Source organism: Cricetulus griseus, chromosome 5, assembly GCF_003668045.3.
Source record: "Cricetulus griseus strain 17A/GY chromosome 5, alternate assembly CriGri-PICRH-1.0, whole genome shotgun sequence".
Classification (NCBI taxonomy): domain Eukaryota; kingdom Metazoa; phylum Chordata; class Mammalia; order Rodentia; family Cricetidae; genus Cricetulus; species Cricetulus griseus.
The window spans coordinates 11,580,212-11,596,835 of record NC_048598.1 but is presented as its reverse complement, the minus strand read 5'-3'; the positions used below and the strand labels follow the sequence as shown (position 1 = coordinate 11,596,835).

At 49.2% G+C, this 16,624-nt stretch overlaps 1 protein-coding gene and 1 long non-coding RNA gene across 4 annotated transcripts in view; one reads left to right on the top strand and one right to left on the bottom strand.

Moving 5' to 3' along the window:
- Susd4 (sushi domain containing 4) overlaps nt 1-16,624 on the top strand; it is a 111,513-nt gene that overhangs the window by 85,530 nt on the left and 9,359 nt on the right. The window lies entirely within an intron of this gene.
- Nucleotides 597-3,997, bottom strand: LOC113836089. The gene is made up of 4 exons (XR_003486070.2): nt 3,888-3,997; nt 3,181-3,286; nt 2,845-2,934; nt 597-2,060 (listed from the first exon to the last, which is right to left on the bottom strand). It is a non-coding gene; the product is annotated as an uncharacterized LOC113836089 (long non-coding RNA).

The following is a 16,624-nucleotide window of genomic DNA, read 5'->3' as shown; positions in this document are numbered from 1 at the left end:
CAGTCCAACCTCTGAAGTCCCTGCATGATCTTTTAATTGCCCTAACACTGTTCAGTTGTCTATAGTCTCTTCTGAGTGTAAGCATGAGTTTTCTGACCCAGCAGGTGTCACCACCACTTCAGCCCCAAATGAACACACAGAGACTTAGATTAATTATAAATCTTTTGGCCAATGACTAGGGCTTCTTATTGGCTAGCTGTCTTAATTATTAACCTATAGCTACTAATCTGTGTATTTCCTCGTGGTCTTGGCTTACCAGAGAATGCTGGGCCTGCCACTCTTTGCCTGCTGCATTGCGCCCGTTCTGGCGGGCTCTCCTGCTTACCTTTCCCAGACTTCTGCTTCTCGCCTAGTCCCTCCTGTCTTCCTGCCTCATTGGCCAAACAGTGCTTTATTCATCAGCCAATAAGAGAAACGTTGGGCATCGCCCCATCATCTGAGACTACAGGCGCTCTCTGTGAGCCTGCTTTAAGAGGACATCGTAGTCCCTCACGGAAGGGAGGGCATGATGGAGGATGGGTGTAGTGGGGGCTTATCGTGTCACACTGGCTGTCAGTCTCTCACTGCTGAGTCAGAGGACCTGGACCTGCGGTTAGAAATAAAGCGTGGCGCCATGATTCCCTCTGGCAAAGACCACACAATCTGTCAGATCAGGCTTTGAAAAGAAAGACACTCAAACCGGGGCTGTTTGTTGTTTTAATTAAATGCCCGTGAGATTCATGTATTCATTCAGCAAACATTTTTATGCTTAGCTGCTGTGGAGTCTGCAAGACCAAGGGACAAGTTAGTGACTTAAGATCTCTGCTGCTCTGGGATGCCTGTAGCTCTGGCTGCTCCAGGTGAGACCCACAGTCCTGAAGGCAGGGGTGAGCTCAGAATACCCCACCTGTCAGTCATCTACAGTACAGGCTGCCAGCTCTGAGGCCCCGCAAAGGGACTTCCAAAGTGAGGCCTTCCTGGTTCTGAGAGGATTGAGAGGGCTGGTGGGCTACTTGCTGCTGATGGGTCAGAGAGGTTGGTTTGTGTGTCCATTGGATTATCCCCAAGAGGAGCAGGCAGATCGAGCTAGACAGTGGTTCTCAACCTTCCTTACTCTGTGACCCTTTAATGCAATTCCTCGTGTTGTGGTGACCCCCAACCATAAAATTATTTTCGTTGCTACTTCATAACTGTAACTTTGCTACTGTTGTGAATCATAATGTAAACATCTATGTTTTCCGAAGGACTTTGGGGGTCATGACCCACAGATTGAGAACAGCTACTCTATTGCTTTGTCTGTGATGATTTGAGCAGTGGCTGCCCTAGATGGTCAAGGCTGTGTTGGCCTCATGCCTGGCGTTGGTGCCAGGAGCAAAGCTGACTAGACCTCTAAATCATGAGTCCATAGTGATCCCCTGTGCCTCTGCATGGCCCAGCTTACTCGGACGGAGAGAAGGAGATGTAATAAGAGATGGATTCAGTCACCGAGCAAGCTGCGGTGTGGTCTCCTCAGAACTCACTGGTGCCCAGGGACCTTTTAGGTCAGCATTTTTTCATAAGAAAAGGGGGATCAACAAAAAACAGAAGAACCCTGTTTGGCCAAATGTGAAATAACTTGAAAGGTTCCAATTTGAGATCACAGCTCAAAGCCAGCTCGGATGTGGGGACTCATTTTGTAGAGTACTTTGTTCCCAAGTCAAAACACATTCAGGTACCAGAGGCAGCAGCCGGCCTGCCGTGATTTCTCCCTCCAGGAGAAGCACCCAGGGACTTCAAAGGAGAGGCAGCAGGATTCTGAGCATCGGATAACAGGCCTCCTTTGCCTGCAGCAGAGAGCTCCTAGGAGACAGGCTGCCCAGCCTCACACACTGAGTGCCCCACTCTCACCCCCGGGGGGGGGGGGTGGAAAACTGAGAGCAATGGGGATCCAGTCTCTTCCCAGGAATGTGGCTGCCAGTCATGGCCCATGATGAAATCCACTGTCACCAGCTCACTTCTTTAAGCCAGAGGTGGGGTCCCCTGGTTCATGTGTGTCATCTTCTCACCAGGCAAGCCAGGGGGGCTTAGAATCTCTCTCCTTCCTGGTGTCCAAATAAGAAAGGCTTAGATTAGATGTGTAGCTTACTTCTCTATAGAGAATCCCACCTAGAACTTTGAGAACAAAGGAACTGGCAGAAGAAAAGTCACCTCAGGGACATCATGGATCTGACAGCTCCCCTCCCGGCAGAGCCAGGTTTTGACCCCAAGGCCTTGGACATGCCAGGCAGGTAGCTACATCCACAGCACCTAGTTTTTAAAAACAGAGTCTCTTCAGGTAGCCCAGGATGGCCTTAAACTTGATGTCCTCTGCTTCAACCTCTGGAGCATTGAGATTTACAGGCCCGGGCCACCATAGCTGGCTTCCTGATGCTCATTTTGAATTAGGGTTCACCGAAGACAAAGCTGTAGACTTCATCACTACATCTCTCACCCACCCTACCCTGCCACACTCAAATACCTTCTCTGTGGGGATGAATGGGAGCATTGGAGATGGCTTGGCTATGGCCTTGAAGTCTGAAAATGTGCCCACTGAGGTCCCCACACACAGCCCCAGGCTCTGACACTACCAAGCGGCTATCCTGGGGGAGGGCCCACGCCTCTCCATCACCTTCTCCCTTCTGTACTGGCGTTCTTCAGCAGGAGGAAACAGTGCCCCAAAGGTCACCATACTTGGAGTAGCTCCTTGCTAGAATAGAAGCTAGTTCCTCCCCTTCCTTCCAGCCCAGGCGTACCCCAGGCGTATTCTCACACCCCAAACTGCCTTAGATCTCGTGTCATTCTGAGCCACACAGTGGTGCCTTTATTCTGTCATGACATCCCACTCACAGTCAGAAGCAGGTGTGATGGCAGCTGCAGAGGGATCCTGTCCTCCAGGCCTCAAATTGCATCTCTGCTGAATTCACTACTCTGTCTGGACTTGAAGTAAAGCAGAAAGAAAGGTGTAAGAAAAATCACGTCCCAGAGTGAGTGTCCCCTGAAACCTGGGCCTTTTGACACCACACCTTAGCCTTCTAGGACCCAGAGGCCCCCTCCTGTCTGTTCTTTACCAGGGCACACTCTGCCCTGGGAGGGCCCCTCACTTGGGCTGCCTCTGAGGAGTGGGAGGCAGGGTGTCTTTGATTTGGGGCATGTGTGTCCCCTTGGGGAGGCCAAGCAACTCACCATCGCAGTCAGTCAGCCTTGCCTCTCTAGGAGCAGCTGTCCACCCTGTCTGCTTGTGGAGAGTCATCTGAGAAACAGGCATGCCCCCTTGTCATCTTTCTTCAGCCTTGAGGCAATTCCAAGTGATAAGTCATTTTACAGCAAGAAAGCAGGCTGGGGGAACCACTTGGCCTTAGTGCCACCTACAAGGAAGAAGCAGCCCTGCCCCAAGATGGCGCTCTTTCCCTGAACTTCCCGTTGTCTTTCTAGAGGGACTGGCCCCGCCCCAGCCATTGAATGTCCTGTTCTGCACCCGCAGGCACCTTCCTGCTCCGCCACTGTTCTCTGTAGTGTGAAGTTTTAGTATACAAGTTTTTGCAGGTGCTTGTGTTTATGGTGGGGGAGGGGGCTGCAATGGCCTATGATTGTCCCCAAGATGCCCTGCATACCTGCGTACAGCAGTAGGCACTATGGGAGCTCCTCTCTATTCTTTCCTCCCTCTCTTCTTCCCGGGTAAAGCTCCAGTACCAACCAGAATTGTATTGAACTGCGTGGGGCTCTGCTTATTAGAATTCAAGTCTTGCTCCCCTCAGCTGTAGTGATAATGGCAGTGACCAAGCGGTCACCCAGCCCCTCCCCCACAGCTTCCCACCCTCTGAGTAGACCAGCTGGCCGGGGCACAGTCTCCATTAGCCTCTTCTGGCCCTTGAGGCTCCCCGCAGACTCACCCGCCATCCTGGCAGCAGCTGGATGCAGTATCAAATTGAATCAGCAGAAAAGAGCAGTGGGTGCCTTTTTTCCTTCCTCTTTCCCCGACATAGCAGTGGGGCATCTATTCACAGGAAGTGGAAGGAGGCCTTCCGATTCATCTGCCTGCCCCAAGATCCCCTTCTCCACCACGTCACTCTTGACAGAGGCGTCAGGTGATTTCGGATTACTGTCCTCTAGGCTATGAGGCCCAGAGCGGCTCTTAGCAAAAGAGTACTCCCTGTAGCTTTGTCCCAGGCTGTCCCTCTTCCAGCCCGCTCTATTTGACTTTTTTTTTTCACATAGTGTGTTCCTACTCAAGATTTTTTGAAAGAAGAGTTTTGGTCGGGTTTCTTTATGTTTTGGTTTGTTAGTTTGTTTTTGTTTGTTGTTTTGTCTTTTGTGTGGCCCTGGTTGGTCTAGAAGTCGGTCCATAGCTGAAGCTGGCTCCAAACTTGCAGCAAGCCTCCTGCCTCTGCCTCTGAAGTCAAAGTGCTGAGATTAACAACTTTGTGCTACTGCCCTTAGCCATAAAATTCTGGAGAGTGTGCCCTGAGTTCTGCCTTCTGGAGAGTCGAGGAATGGTTTGCTGGGGTCGTAAAAATCCTGGGGCCTCTTCTCAGACTGCCAGCCTTCAGCTGTGCAAGTGATGGTTAATTTATGACCTCAGTCAGGAGCCTGGCTCACACCAGTCAAGGTTGGATGGCATTTTGGAATCTTATTCTCAAAAACAAAAGAATTTTCCTTTGCTTTGAAGGCAAGGATGTGCTTTCTGGGCCTGGGAGTGAGGAAATATTGGGCTTGTTCCACGTTAGGCATGGGCTCTTGAAGTCCTGTCTGAACTCACAGGTCATTGTGAGCACAGATGCTCTGGTCTGGACCACGTGCTACTGATGTCATCCTTTGTAGCACTCTGTACCCTCACAGTGAAATACCTGTCGCTGGCACTATCTGCCTGACAGCCTCCTTGCCAGTGACCCCGAGGAGGTATTGTATTAGCAGGAAATGCAAACTTGCAAGCCATCCTGTTAATTTATTGTTCGTAAGCCATAGTAAATTATCCTAGCGCTTTTTCCATGCCCTGCTCTACACAACAGCAGAGTGATTATGAGAAAATAGCTGCTTGCACACCTGCTGCACCTGCAGTCTGCACAATTGCTGCACCTAAGATTTTCTTCCTTTCTAGGATGAGTTATTGCCAGTGATGCCTTCCACGTTCCTCAGTCACAGAAGCTTGTGCTTCAGAGAAGCTTTGCCCTAAAGTTGACAACAATCTCCTCCTCCTCCCCCACCCTCTCCTCCTCTCCCACCAACACCTCCTCCCGGCCCTCCCTGTCCCCCTCCTCTTCCCCTTCTCGTTTTATGCCTATGTTGAATTAGAAACTCTGACCTTTTTCTTTAAAAAAAAAAAATCACTCTGGGGCTGGAGAAATGCTCAGTGGTTGACTGCTCTCCAAAGGGGCAGGGTTCCATTCCCAGTGGATCATAACCCTTTGTAACTGCATTCCCGGGAGATCTGATGCCCTCTTCTGGCCTCCTCGGGCACTGCATGCTCATGGTGCACAGATATGCAGGCAAAACGCCTATGTGTATTGAAACACCACACACACATACACACACCACATACACACACACACACACACACACACAAACACACACACTCACACATATATACGCGCACACACACATACACATACACTCACACACACACACACACACCACACACACCACACACACACCACACACACACACACACACACACACACCACACACACACCACACACACACACAGACACACAACAAGAACTTTGCTCTTCCTCCTCTTCCTGTGGACCCACCATTCACTAGCCTGCCTTGACTCCTTTCTTCCCTTTTGTCCTGTGGAAATGTGATCATCAACCTCCATCTCTCCTGGACTTTGACAATGAGATGCTTTTCCTTTTAAACTTCATTTAGGGGAGAAACTTCAAGTGAGGTCAAAGGAACAGATCAGGTGGCTCTTCCTCCCGGAGAGGACCCCAAAAGAAAATCGCCCTACCAGACCAGAGCCTGCCTCCTCACAGCCCATCCCTCCCCTCTCACCTGGCGGGCCACTTGTCCTGCCATTGCTGTTTGGGGCAGATTCGGGAAAGCTCCCTTTGCCATGTTGAGGGCTCTCACTAAAATGCCGCTCTGCCATGGCCCCACAGTGCGCTGCGTCTTTTCAGCTCTGCAGATGGGCAAGCCTGTGTTTTGCAGGGCTTTAGTGTCAGCTCCCTGGAAGACGCAGAGAGAAATCGTTGTCTGTGACCAGTGCTTTGAGCCCCTCCCAAGAGGGGCGACTTCATTATGCTCGGGATATAGATGGCCACTACAAGTGGGAAACTCTCCATGTTTGTCCTTAAACCCTAGGACCTCCCCAGCCCTGCTCCAGGCAGAATTTATTTCCTCCTTCCCTCCCTAGGACGTTAGATGACTTGTATTTCATAGTAATAAAACCTCTTGCAATCAGGTACAACACAGAAAGTAATAAATTCCCCCCATCACCATCACTCTGGGGCCGTGCTCGCCTGGCAGAGTGCTTTGGGGTCATTCCTCCTGGTTGTTTTCTTCTCCTTCTCTTTACTAGCTCCCACCCCGACCCCATGGCCCTTCATGAGCCACCACCACAGTCGCCCTCCCCTTCTTCCAGAGGCGCTCTCCAGGGTGGGAGATGGAAGAATGGCCCACCAGACCCTGTACACCTTGCATTTTTGACAGTGCCTTTGGTCAGCCTAGAGATCACAGAGAAGTCAAGGCCGGCTAGGCAGTGTGCCCTAAACATCCACCTGTCTCCACCTCGCTCCCGCTCTGTGGGCTCTATTTATCAACTTGTGCAGCTAGCACTTTACTGTCAGGCCTGTCTCTCCTGCCCAGCCTTTGTTTGTTTGTAGACAGGGCCTGTTACAGTTTGAATATGGAATGTTCCCTGTAGGCAGGCCCGTGTGTGTGTGTGTGTGTGTGTGTGTGTGTGTGTGTGTGTGTGTGTGTGTGTGTGTTTGAATGCTTGGTTCCCAACCAGCAATCCTGACTTGGAAGACAGCTGAACTCTCTGGATGTGGGCCCAGCTGTCAGATGTAGGACCTAGGGTACAGCTGAGTGGGGTGTACGCTGGATGTGCTTCCTGCATAAGCTCTTAGCTTCCTGACTGCTGAAGCCAGGCAACCAACTGCCTGCCTTTGCCACTGCCATAGCTGCAAGCCACTTCCACCATGCCTTTGGTGCCTGGGTGGGGCAGGGGGCTGTATCCCCTAAACCAGTAGTTCTCAACCTTTCATAGCAATTGCCTGAGACCACCAGAAAACACAGATCTTTGCATTATGATTCATAACAGTAGCGACATTACAGTTATGAAGTAGCAATGTAAATAATTTTATGACGGGGGGGGGGGGTCACCACAACAAGAGGAACTGGATTAAAGGGTCGCAGAGTTAGGAAAGCTGAGAACCAATGCATAAACCGTTAAAAGAAAATTCTTCCTCTCTTTTGCTGTTTCTGTCAGAGCAACAGGAAAGCTCGCTACACGGGGTCTCACCATGGAACCCAGGCTGACCTTTAACCTCATCTCTTCCTGTCTCAGCCACGAAAGTGCTGTGGTTACTGGCAGCCCTAGCCACCCAGCTTTCATTTTCTCCTTCTATATGGGAGGTCTGGTCCTATAGAAAGATCCTGCCTGACTCTAAATGGCTCCCAGCTTCCTGTGACATGGAAGAATTTGGAGAAGACATTGTCTTCCTTGTAGCTCCCATTCCTCCTGGAAACAGGTGTGAAGAAAAGTCTAGGCTTTGGGAACATTCCAGATGCTTACTTTGTTCCTCAATGGGTAAGAACTCAGTGCAGGGCTGGGGAGATAGCTCAGTGGGTCAGACGCTTGTTGTGCAAGCATGAGGACATGAGTTCAGCATCTCCATACCAGCAAGATGCCGTGGGGTAAATCTATCATCTCAGGACCAGGGTGGCAGGTGGGAGGTAGACAGACTGATCCTGGGACTCAGTGAAAATGGCAAACCCCAAGTTCAGTGAGAGACCCTATCTTTACAAGGTGCAGCACGATCAAGGCATAACAAGCCCTGCTCTGCAAACTCCTTGTCAGAATTAGGGAGCTAAGCACTCACGAGGCCCGTAGTAAGTTGGAGGCTCCCGCATGGTAGGTGCTCATTGAATGTGACTTTTGCAATCACCACTGGAATTTTCTCTTATTTCTCATAATGTGGCTAAAAACATCAGCTGCCTCTTTTTCTTGAGTATCTACTTTCGAGCCGGACACCCTGTGCTTGCTCAGGACACTCTGTGCTTGCTCAGTTACAGGGTTGCTTCTTATTCTTACAAAGTCCCTGCAGATGTAGGCATTGCCATCCCTGTTCTTCAGATGACAGAAACTAAAACTCAGAAAGGAAGTGAAAATCAAGTGCATGAAATGAACATAAAAACAGAACGGAAAATCCCCAAGGTCCAGTGGTTCCTCAGGATCTGAGCCAAGACCTGAGCCCACGGCCACTCCCATGGTACCAACAGCAAAGCTGCCTGGAGACTCATTACACCTCGATTTGCTCTGTCTTCTCTGTTTCTCTTCTCTCCAGTTCTCTCTCACACTTTGTTCTTCTCTATTCTTCAGTGCTCCTCAGGGGTTGTTCATCTGTCATAAAACCACAGTGCTTTGCACAGAATAGTATATGTGCTTTTTCTCGAAGAAGACTGGTACACCTCATTCTAACATGACTCGTAGAAGCACTGTGTACAGACTGAGATGTAGCTGTTTTCCATGTGTAACCTATGACCACATCCAAGTGTGTGTGCACACACGTGTATACACTCACGCAGGGCCAATGACCGCCCCTGTCATCATATTCCCTCATCTGCTGGACTTTCAGTAACATCAGAACAAGAAAGCACCCATTTTTAAGGAAAACAGAAATGACGGCACAAAAACTCAAGTCTCAACTTGAGAGCCTGAGACGAGAGGATCAAGAGTTGAGAAGCAGCTGGGACCATAAGGCAGACTCTCCTGGTGGGAGATGACCTTTGACCTTGATAGCTGATAAATGCTAAAGGATTAGAAAAGCATCGATTGCTTTCTTGACATTACTTGTTGCCTGCTGAGCCTGTTTCTCGGTGTTTCTTTCTGTTTGGCTGTACCAGTTAAGGCTCACTGTAAAGATGGGAGGTCTCCCAAGAAAGCAGGCAGAGTGACTGCCTGAGTTAGCGATTTCTATTGTGGTGAAGAGACACCATGACTAGGGCAACTCATACAAAGAGAACATTTAACTGAGATGGTGGCTCACAGTTTCAAAGGTTCAGTTCATGATCACCAAGACGGGGACCACGGCAGCATGCAGACATAGTGCTGGCTACACATACTGACCAGAAGGTGGCAGGAAGTGGACTGACTGTCACACTGAGTGAAGCAAGCCTGCCCTGACAGTGACACACTTCCTCCAACAAGACCACACCTCCTAATAGTGCCTCTCCCTTTGACGGCCATTTTCTCTCAAACCACCACAGTGACCCTGTGGAGAAACCACACTGGAGAGGACTAATCTTTCATGTTTTAAATTGTGCTAAGAGGGAGGCGTAACACATAGACACTCCCTGCTTTCGGCCCTTCCGTCAGTGTGTGTTAAGAGTGAGTGACCCAAGCAAGATGCCCCAACAGGCCACGGTGCTTACTGCCAAGCCTGATGACCTGGCTGTAGTTCCTGGAACTCACATGGTTGAAGGAAGGGACTGACTCTCACAGGTTGCTCTCTGAACTCCACACACAAATAAGTAAATGTAAAGTTAAAACAGACACCTTGTTTTCACTACACTGAGTTGCCCCAGATTCCCTCGGTTGCAAAGCCAGTGTCCACTGTGGGGAACTCAGGCTGCCATTTCTCACGAGTCTCTGGCACTATACATGAACAGCTGCTGTCAAGTCAGGGATGCACCCTCAGCCTGTAGTCATGTGTTCCCTTGGCCTGGAAGGCTCTGGGTTGGGCTGAAAAGGGTATCAGTTTGTCTGTCAGAAGAACTCTGTCTGACTCAAACATACTGATGTCCCTCCCACCTATGGCCTACAACTTGTGGTACCTAAGAGACCCAGCCAGATTCCTTTTCATCCCTGAGTGTAGAAGTCTGAACCAAACGTGTGTCCACTATGCAGGCTGCTGTGCACAGGTGCAATGGTCAGCTGCTGCTGGTGAAGGGTGTTTCAGCCCTCAGTGCGCTCACACCTACGAAGGGCTGTTAGTATTTGTTTTCAGGGTGCTAGATTCAATTTGGTTATAAAGTTGCAATACTTCAACTTGTGTTCCCTTCAAGTACAGCACTGTTTCTGTTTTCTCTTTCTCTCTCTCTCTTTCTTTCTTTCATTTAGGAAACAGCACTTAATGTGAAATAACTGATGAGGAACACTGTAACTGTTGGTGTCTTAGCTGCAACCTTGAAACACGGAGACATTGAAATGTTCACTGTTCTGTGTTTTTAAGCAAAGTTTCTATTATAATTAAGGGAAATCCAGAGAGAAGAGAGGAGAGGAGAAGAGAGGAGAGGAGAGGAGAGGAGAGGAGAGGAGAGGAGAGGAGAGGAGAGGAGTTGGGGAAAGCCAGGGCTACACAGTGACAGCCTGTCTCAAAAAGAAACAAACAAAAATTTTGAGATTCATAAAATCCACAGTGATTTATCTGTGTGCCACCTTGGTCTAGCCTGTGAAGGGGGATTTGAGAATCACCAGGATATCCTAGCCACCTTGAACCTCACATGGTCTCTGGTGGTGCAGGCTTTTATGAGCTGCTGAGAGAGGCAGAAAACACAAGCGACAAACACTCTCTTAACTGTGAGCTTTCTGGTCTACCTTGTGGAACACACTCTTCCCTTTCATCCTGAGCCCTTCCCTGATTTCTCTTGTAAGAAATAAAAAGGCTTTGATTGCCACCAGGAATTCCAACTGTAGCAGGTTAGGTGTTGAAAAGGGTACCCGGACTTCAGAGCACTCTAACACAAAGATGCATTTTCACCTGGCTATGGCTAGGACCACTCTCAATTTAACTGAGGCTCTTGTCATTTCAGGGGATAGTTGCATCCTTGGAGCACAGAAACACATTAGTGTTTGATTTCAGCCCATCTTTCCCTGATGCAAAGACTGTCAGTAAATCTGAGGTTCCCACCAGCTGCCTCACCTGTGCACTCATCCTTGGCTCTGCATGGCTGTGACACCAGACACAGTGCATTGCTTCTGGGAAGCCTCATTTTTGTTTTTACACTGGAGTCTAACAGTTGTCATGAGTTGCATCCTGTATTTCTTCAGGAGCACCCCCATTACAGTGACTCTAAGCTAGAGAGCAGATCACAGCCCCTCTCTGGGGGTTACTGGGTAATACTGATCTTGAACTGCATCTTTCAGTGTATCTCAGACCAGGTGAACACCATATTCCACCCATCCTGGAAACAAGCAGAGCCCAGCCGTATCATCGTTTGCTTCCTCGGGTGGACACATTTATTGGCCTTCTGTGTTGTTACAACAAAAGTGGAAAATGTAATGTGCTGTATAACATTTATTGATTTTCCCTGAGCTAAAAGCCAAGTTTCAGATGTTTCCTTGGAAACAGCTATGACTTTGACATGCAGGGGTTCATACAGCTTCCTTGATTCGTTATCTAAACTTGGGTCTGACTGGGGACAGCTGCCACGATATCAGTTTTGGCTTCTAGAGACCTGCAGATTTTTTGAGGGGCAGACAACTTCTTAGATTTCTGCAGATCTTCTGAGGGGCAGAGGCTGAGTGATTGTGTACATATCGGCCTGAAACCATAGCCCTGCAGAACTTTATAGATGATGCAGTGGGCTGCCTGGAGGTGATGTCAACACACAGAATCATGGATCTCCTCCCACCATGCCTTGCTCTTCAAGGCCAGATTATGGCATTAAGTGCCACCTTCTTTGCTTCTCCTCTCTGGTTTATCCTTAGCTCCCTAACTTCATTGTGAGTAACTCACCTCACCAGGGCATTTCTCTAACACAGAGCTTCTGATTAAGCGGATTAGGGGGTGGCTGGAGCCTACACTTCTAATGTGCTCCTAGCTCATCCAATGCTGGTGACCCGTGGACTCTAGTTCTAGTAGAAAGAATTTGGTGAAAGGTGACCAGGCCAGATACCATGGCAGTATAGGTCACACAAGTTCTAGAGCATGCATGTGTGCTGAGCCTGCATCCAGAAGTTGGTGAGTGCAAGGAGTTGGTTTTCCTCAGCTGTCTATCACAACTGCACAGAGCAGGGCATCTGAACTTTGATTGCCCATTAGAATTACCAGACATGCTCTTAAGAGCTAGCCAAGTCCACAACTCAGCCCTGACAAATTAGGCAGAGTGATTTTAGTATGCAGTTGGGGCTGAGGAGCCACCGACTTGAAGCATTAAGATACTGTTCAAGGGGCTGGAGAGATAGTTCAGCTGTTATGAACACTGGCTGCTCTTCCAGAGGACCCTGGTTCAATTCCCAGCACCCACATGGCAGCTCACAACTGTCTATAACTCTAGTTGCAAGGAATTGGACACCATCACACAGACACACATGCAGACAAACACTGGTGTCCACAAAATAAAAATAAATCAGTTATGGTAGCAGGGTGCATGCCAGCTGTGGTCATCGCAGTGAACTCATCAGAGTGCCCACTGTGCTGATTCACCGAGCAGTCTCCTGCCCATTCCTTACTCCTTATGCCAAGTGTAAGGTACACCAGGACTATGTGGAAGTTCCCAAGGGGCGGTCTGTAGTGCAAACAAAACAAAATTCATGTTCATGATACAGTGTGGTTCGAGTGTTGGTCAGTTAGTACATTGTCTCATCACCAGGTGTCCTGGACTCTGCTGTCTTCAGATCCCTTTGGGAAATCATTTCCATTCTAGCTAATAAGGAAGAGACTCATGGCTCTAGCCTGGCCCCATGCTATCAGTTGCTGTGTGTTCTGTCTAGTCACAGTTCATTGACAGACACAGGGGACACTCAGAAATAAAAGGACAGCCTCTGCCACTAACCGTGTGAGGTAAAGGTGGATGCATAATCTCAGGGTCAGCCCTTCCCTACGTGGACAACATCCGTGGACTGTGTGAGCCTATGGAAGACGTGAGAATGAAATGATCAGTGAAAGCAATGGGGCTCACGACTTGGAAGAATTTTAAAGCATTGGAGAACATAGGTTATAACGTTCTGCACTTTCTGTTTGTGTGAATATTCATGAGGTTCATTTCCCTCTTTTGCATGGATTGAAATATATAAGTTGACTAAGGAATTATATTCTCAGCTGCTAAATAATGACCTCCCCATAGTTTAGTCAGAAAATAGCTGTCTTTAGAGAATAGTCTGCCTGTCTGTCTACTGCCTCGGAGCTACTCAGGCTGGTGCCCAGATCCAGCTCCTTCTCCAAATCAACCTCCCTGCTCGTGTGGTACCCACCCCCTCTCCTCTTCTTCATGGCTGCCCCCTTCAGCCCCTCTACCTGTATCACCAGTCACTCTGGTGGGGTCCTCTTTGACCATCCGGCCACCCCATCCGCGGCCTCCCTGCAGTAGACTTCCCCTCACACCCAGTCACTGCTGTCTGCAGATGGATTCGATTCCACCACCAAGCCTCAAGGTCACCGGTGATTTCCATGTAGCCAGACCCATGGCAGCTTCTCTTCCTATGGTTCCCTGTTCACTAGGGAGCGCTCACTCTTCCTCCTAACACTCCCTCTCGGCGTCTGTGAAACAACTGAGCACACTCTGCCTGTCTCTTTGTCTTTCCTGATGTCTTTGGTCTTAGGGCCCTTTCTCTACATTTTCCTACGTGAGTTCATGCAGTCCCATGGTCAGAAATACCGTCTCTCTGCTCATGACTGCTGAGCTATCTCCTGGATCTTTCTCCAGATGCCTGACTGACACTCTGTGGCAGCTCCAACCTAAGAAGAAAGCTGAACTCAGTACCACTCCTCCCCACAAGGCAGCTACCTAATGTGGTGAATGGCATCACAGTCAACTCCGATCCAAAATCTGGCCATTGTCTTTAGCTCCTCTCCCAGGGGCCCCCAAATCCAGCTATCAAAAACCTATTGTAGAAAAAGAACTAGAGTGTTCAGAGGGCATTCCACCACTCTCCTTCCCAGCATGCTGGCCATCACTGACTTGCTCCTGGCTGCCATCATCTGTTCAGATCATGACAACCATGTCCTAATAACTCTGCAGGTCTGGGTTATACTCCAGCTGCCAGCCACACACACAGAAGCCGGACCTGGCTTTTACAGCTCTGCCAAGCCTTGCTCTTCACAGCGTTCCATCACATTTCTGACAAAATCCCAACTTCTAAACATGGGGATATGGACCTCATCTGCACTGTCCCAACTGTCTCCTTGACTGGTTGCTGTGCAGCCTCCCTCTCGCTCCTCTTCAGTGACTGTGACTCCCCTCTGCATTCCCCGCCTCAGTACTCCCTCGGCTGAGCTCTTCCTGGCCTTTCTGCCCCATAAAGCAGTGGACACTGTGGTGGTTTGAATGAGAATGTCCTGCATAGGCTCAGGTATCTGCACACTTGGTCTCCAGTTGGTGGCGCTGTTTGGGGAGGTTAGGGATATGAGCCATGATGTATGTCACTGTGGGAAGGCTTTGCTGTTTATAGTTTGGCTCTGCTCTACCTTGTATTTGCCACTGAGGAGATGAGCTCCCAGTTCCCTGCTCCAGCTGCCACGCTTACCACTTGCTACAGCCTCCCCACCAATATAGACTCTTACCCTCTGAAACCAGAAGCTTCGATAAACCCTTCCTTCTGTGAGTCGCCTCAGTCATGGTGTTCTATCACAGCAGTAGACAAGTAGCGAATACAGATGTGTCTGTGATGAGACCGGCATTCGTCTCCATCGTGAATCGTGTGTTTTACTGATTGTTTTCCAGTGTGCTGCAGACCCATGCTGACATAATCTGTAGTGACATGGATTCTTGAAAGAAAATGGAGAGAGGAAGCTGTCACATAGGCCCCCATCTTTAATTGTTAGTTTTAACTGTAGTTAGGTTACATTTAAATAAAGACACGTTGAAACAACCCATGGATGCTGCAACAAAGTCAAATCAATTTTTTTTTCTATTCATTTTGTTGTGGACACTTAACAAACAGCTGCTGTCTGGGATCTGGATCTGAGACCCCACCAGGAACAGAGCTGTTTCTCCCTGAACAGCTGATTTAAGCAGATCCTCAGTGTCCCTAGCACAGCTGGGCTCTCTCCACTGCCTCCCAGTGGTCCCAGGAGAGAACTTGTGACCAAGCGTAACTGAGACCAGTCCATTGCTGCTTCCACTTCTGGCAGGAAACCCATGGTTCCTTTAGGCAAGGAGGGAGAATTGACTGTACACTATCAAGAAACATCACTGAAACCCTGGGGCGGGGAGGTGTTTGGTGGATCTTTGTCTTCTCCTCCTCTTCTTCCTTCTTCTTCCTCCTTCTTTTTTTTTTTTTTTTTTTTTTTTGTGGTTCAGGGGACCAAATCCAAGTTTTCAGGCTTGCACGGCAAGCCCTTTACTAGCTAAGCCATCCCCCAGCCCAGCAAGTTTATAATTAACAATACTTTAATGCTTCCTTCCAAGCCAGAAGAAACACCGTGCACCCCAAACTACCCCCCATGAAGGTTTCCTTTGCAGCTAATGGTGTTTCCAGGTGCAGTCAGTAGAACATAGCAAGGTGTGCGGATAAATGCTCCCATTTGGGGGACACACGTCTCCATGGGATACTGATCATGAGAGAACACAACCCTCTGCAACCATTAGTGTTTACCTGGTCTCTGAAGAAGCATGGTGACCAGAGGCTCCAGGCCCTCTGAATGTTTGGTGCTGCTCTGCTTGGGAGACCTCACTGTGCAAGCAGCCAGGCATGGAGCCTGGGCAGTGCCCGTCCTGGGAGTGGGTGCAGCAGAACTCCAGTGAGTCTGTGCTAATTACCATCATTTATTCAGAACCTACTGGGCAGTGTGTCTTGCAGCGCTTCTCGTCACCCTGACAACCCTGGGCATCAGTGATTCTTCTCAGGAAGAAGTTATGCTAGACGCCCACTGCCCCGAAGCACAGGGGCCTCTTCAGTAGCAGAGCCAGGGTTTGAACATCGATGTGGACAACTTTCCCACACTGACTAATTGTGGGGGAAGCCATTCTTAAGCACATTGTGAGTCTGTTTGCCTGGGACTTCAACAGTCATTCATCCCTCAGGCCAAGTGCGGGAACATCCTGTCATAGCCACTTAGACATGTTAGTGTAGGGCTTCTTTTGTGAGGTGTTACAGCCCTTGAGGCCCGGGCTGGTGATTTGCCAACCCTAGGGTGGCCTTTGGGGATTTGTTCAGAAAGCCTAGTGGGTAGGAGCACCTTAGTGCACAGTGTTGCTTCCTTTTTCCAGCAGTTTCATACATCTGGGTGTGTAATGTGGTACCTTGACCCATACCCACATAGTGAGACATTGCTAAAGCTGAGCCATGGGCACCCCATCTCCCCACAGCTGTCGTCTCATTTGAGGGGAGAGCTCAAATTTGCTTTTGGCAAAGTTTAAGGACACAGCTTAGTACTTCTAACTATAGCTCCTGGACTGTGCAGATCACAAGTCTTGTTTACCCTACCTAACAAGTTTGTGCCCTTTGACCCATGACTTTCTGATTCCCTAACCCCTGGCTCCTGATAACCACTGTCTAGTCAGTTTCTGTGAATTTGATTAT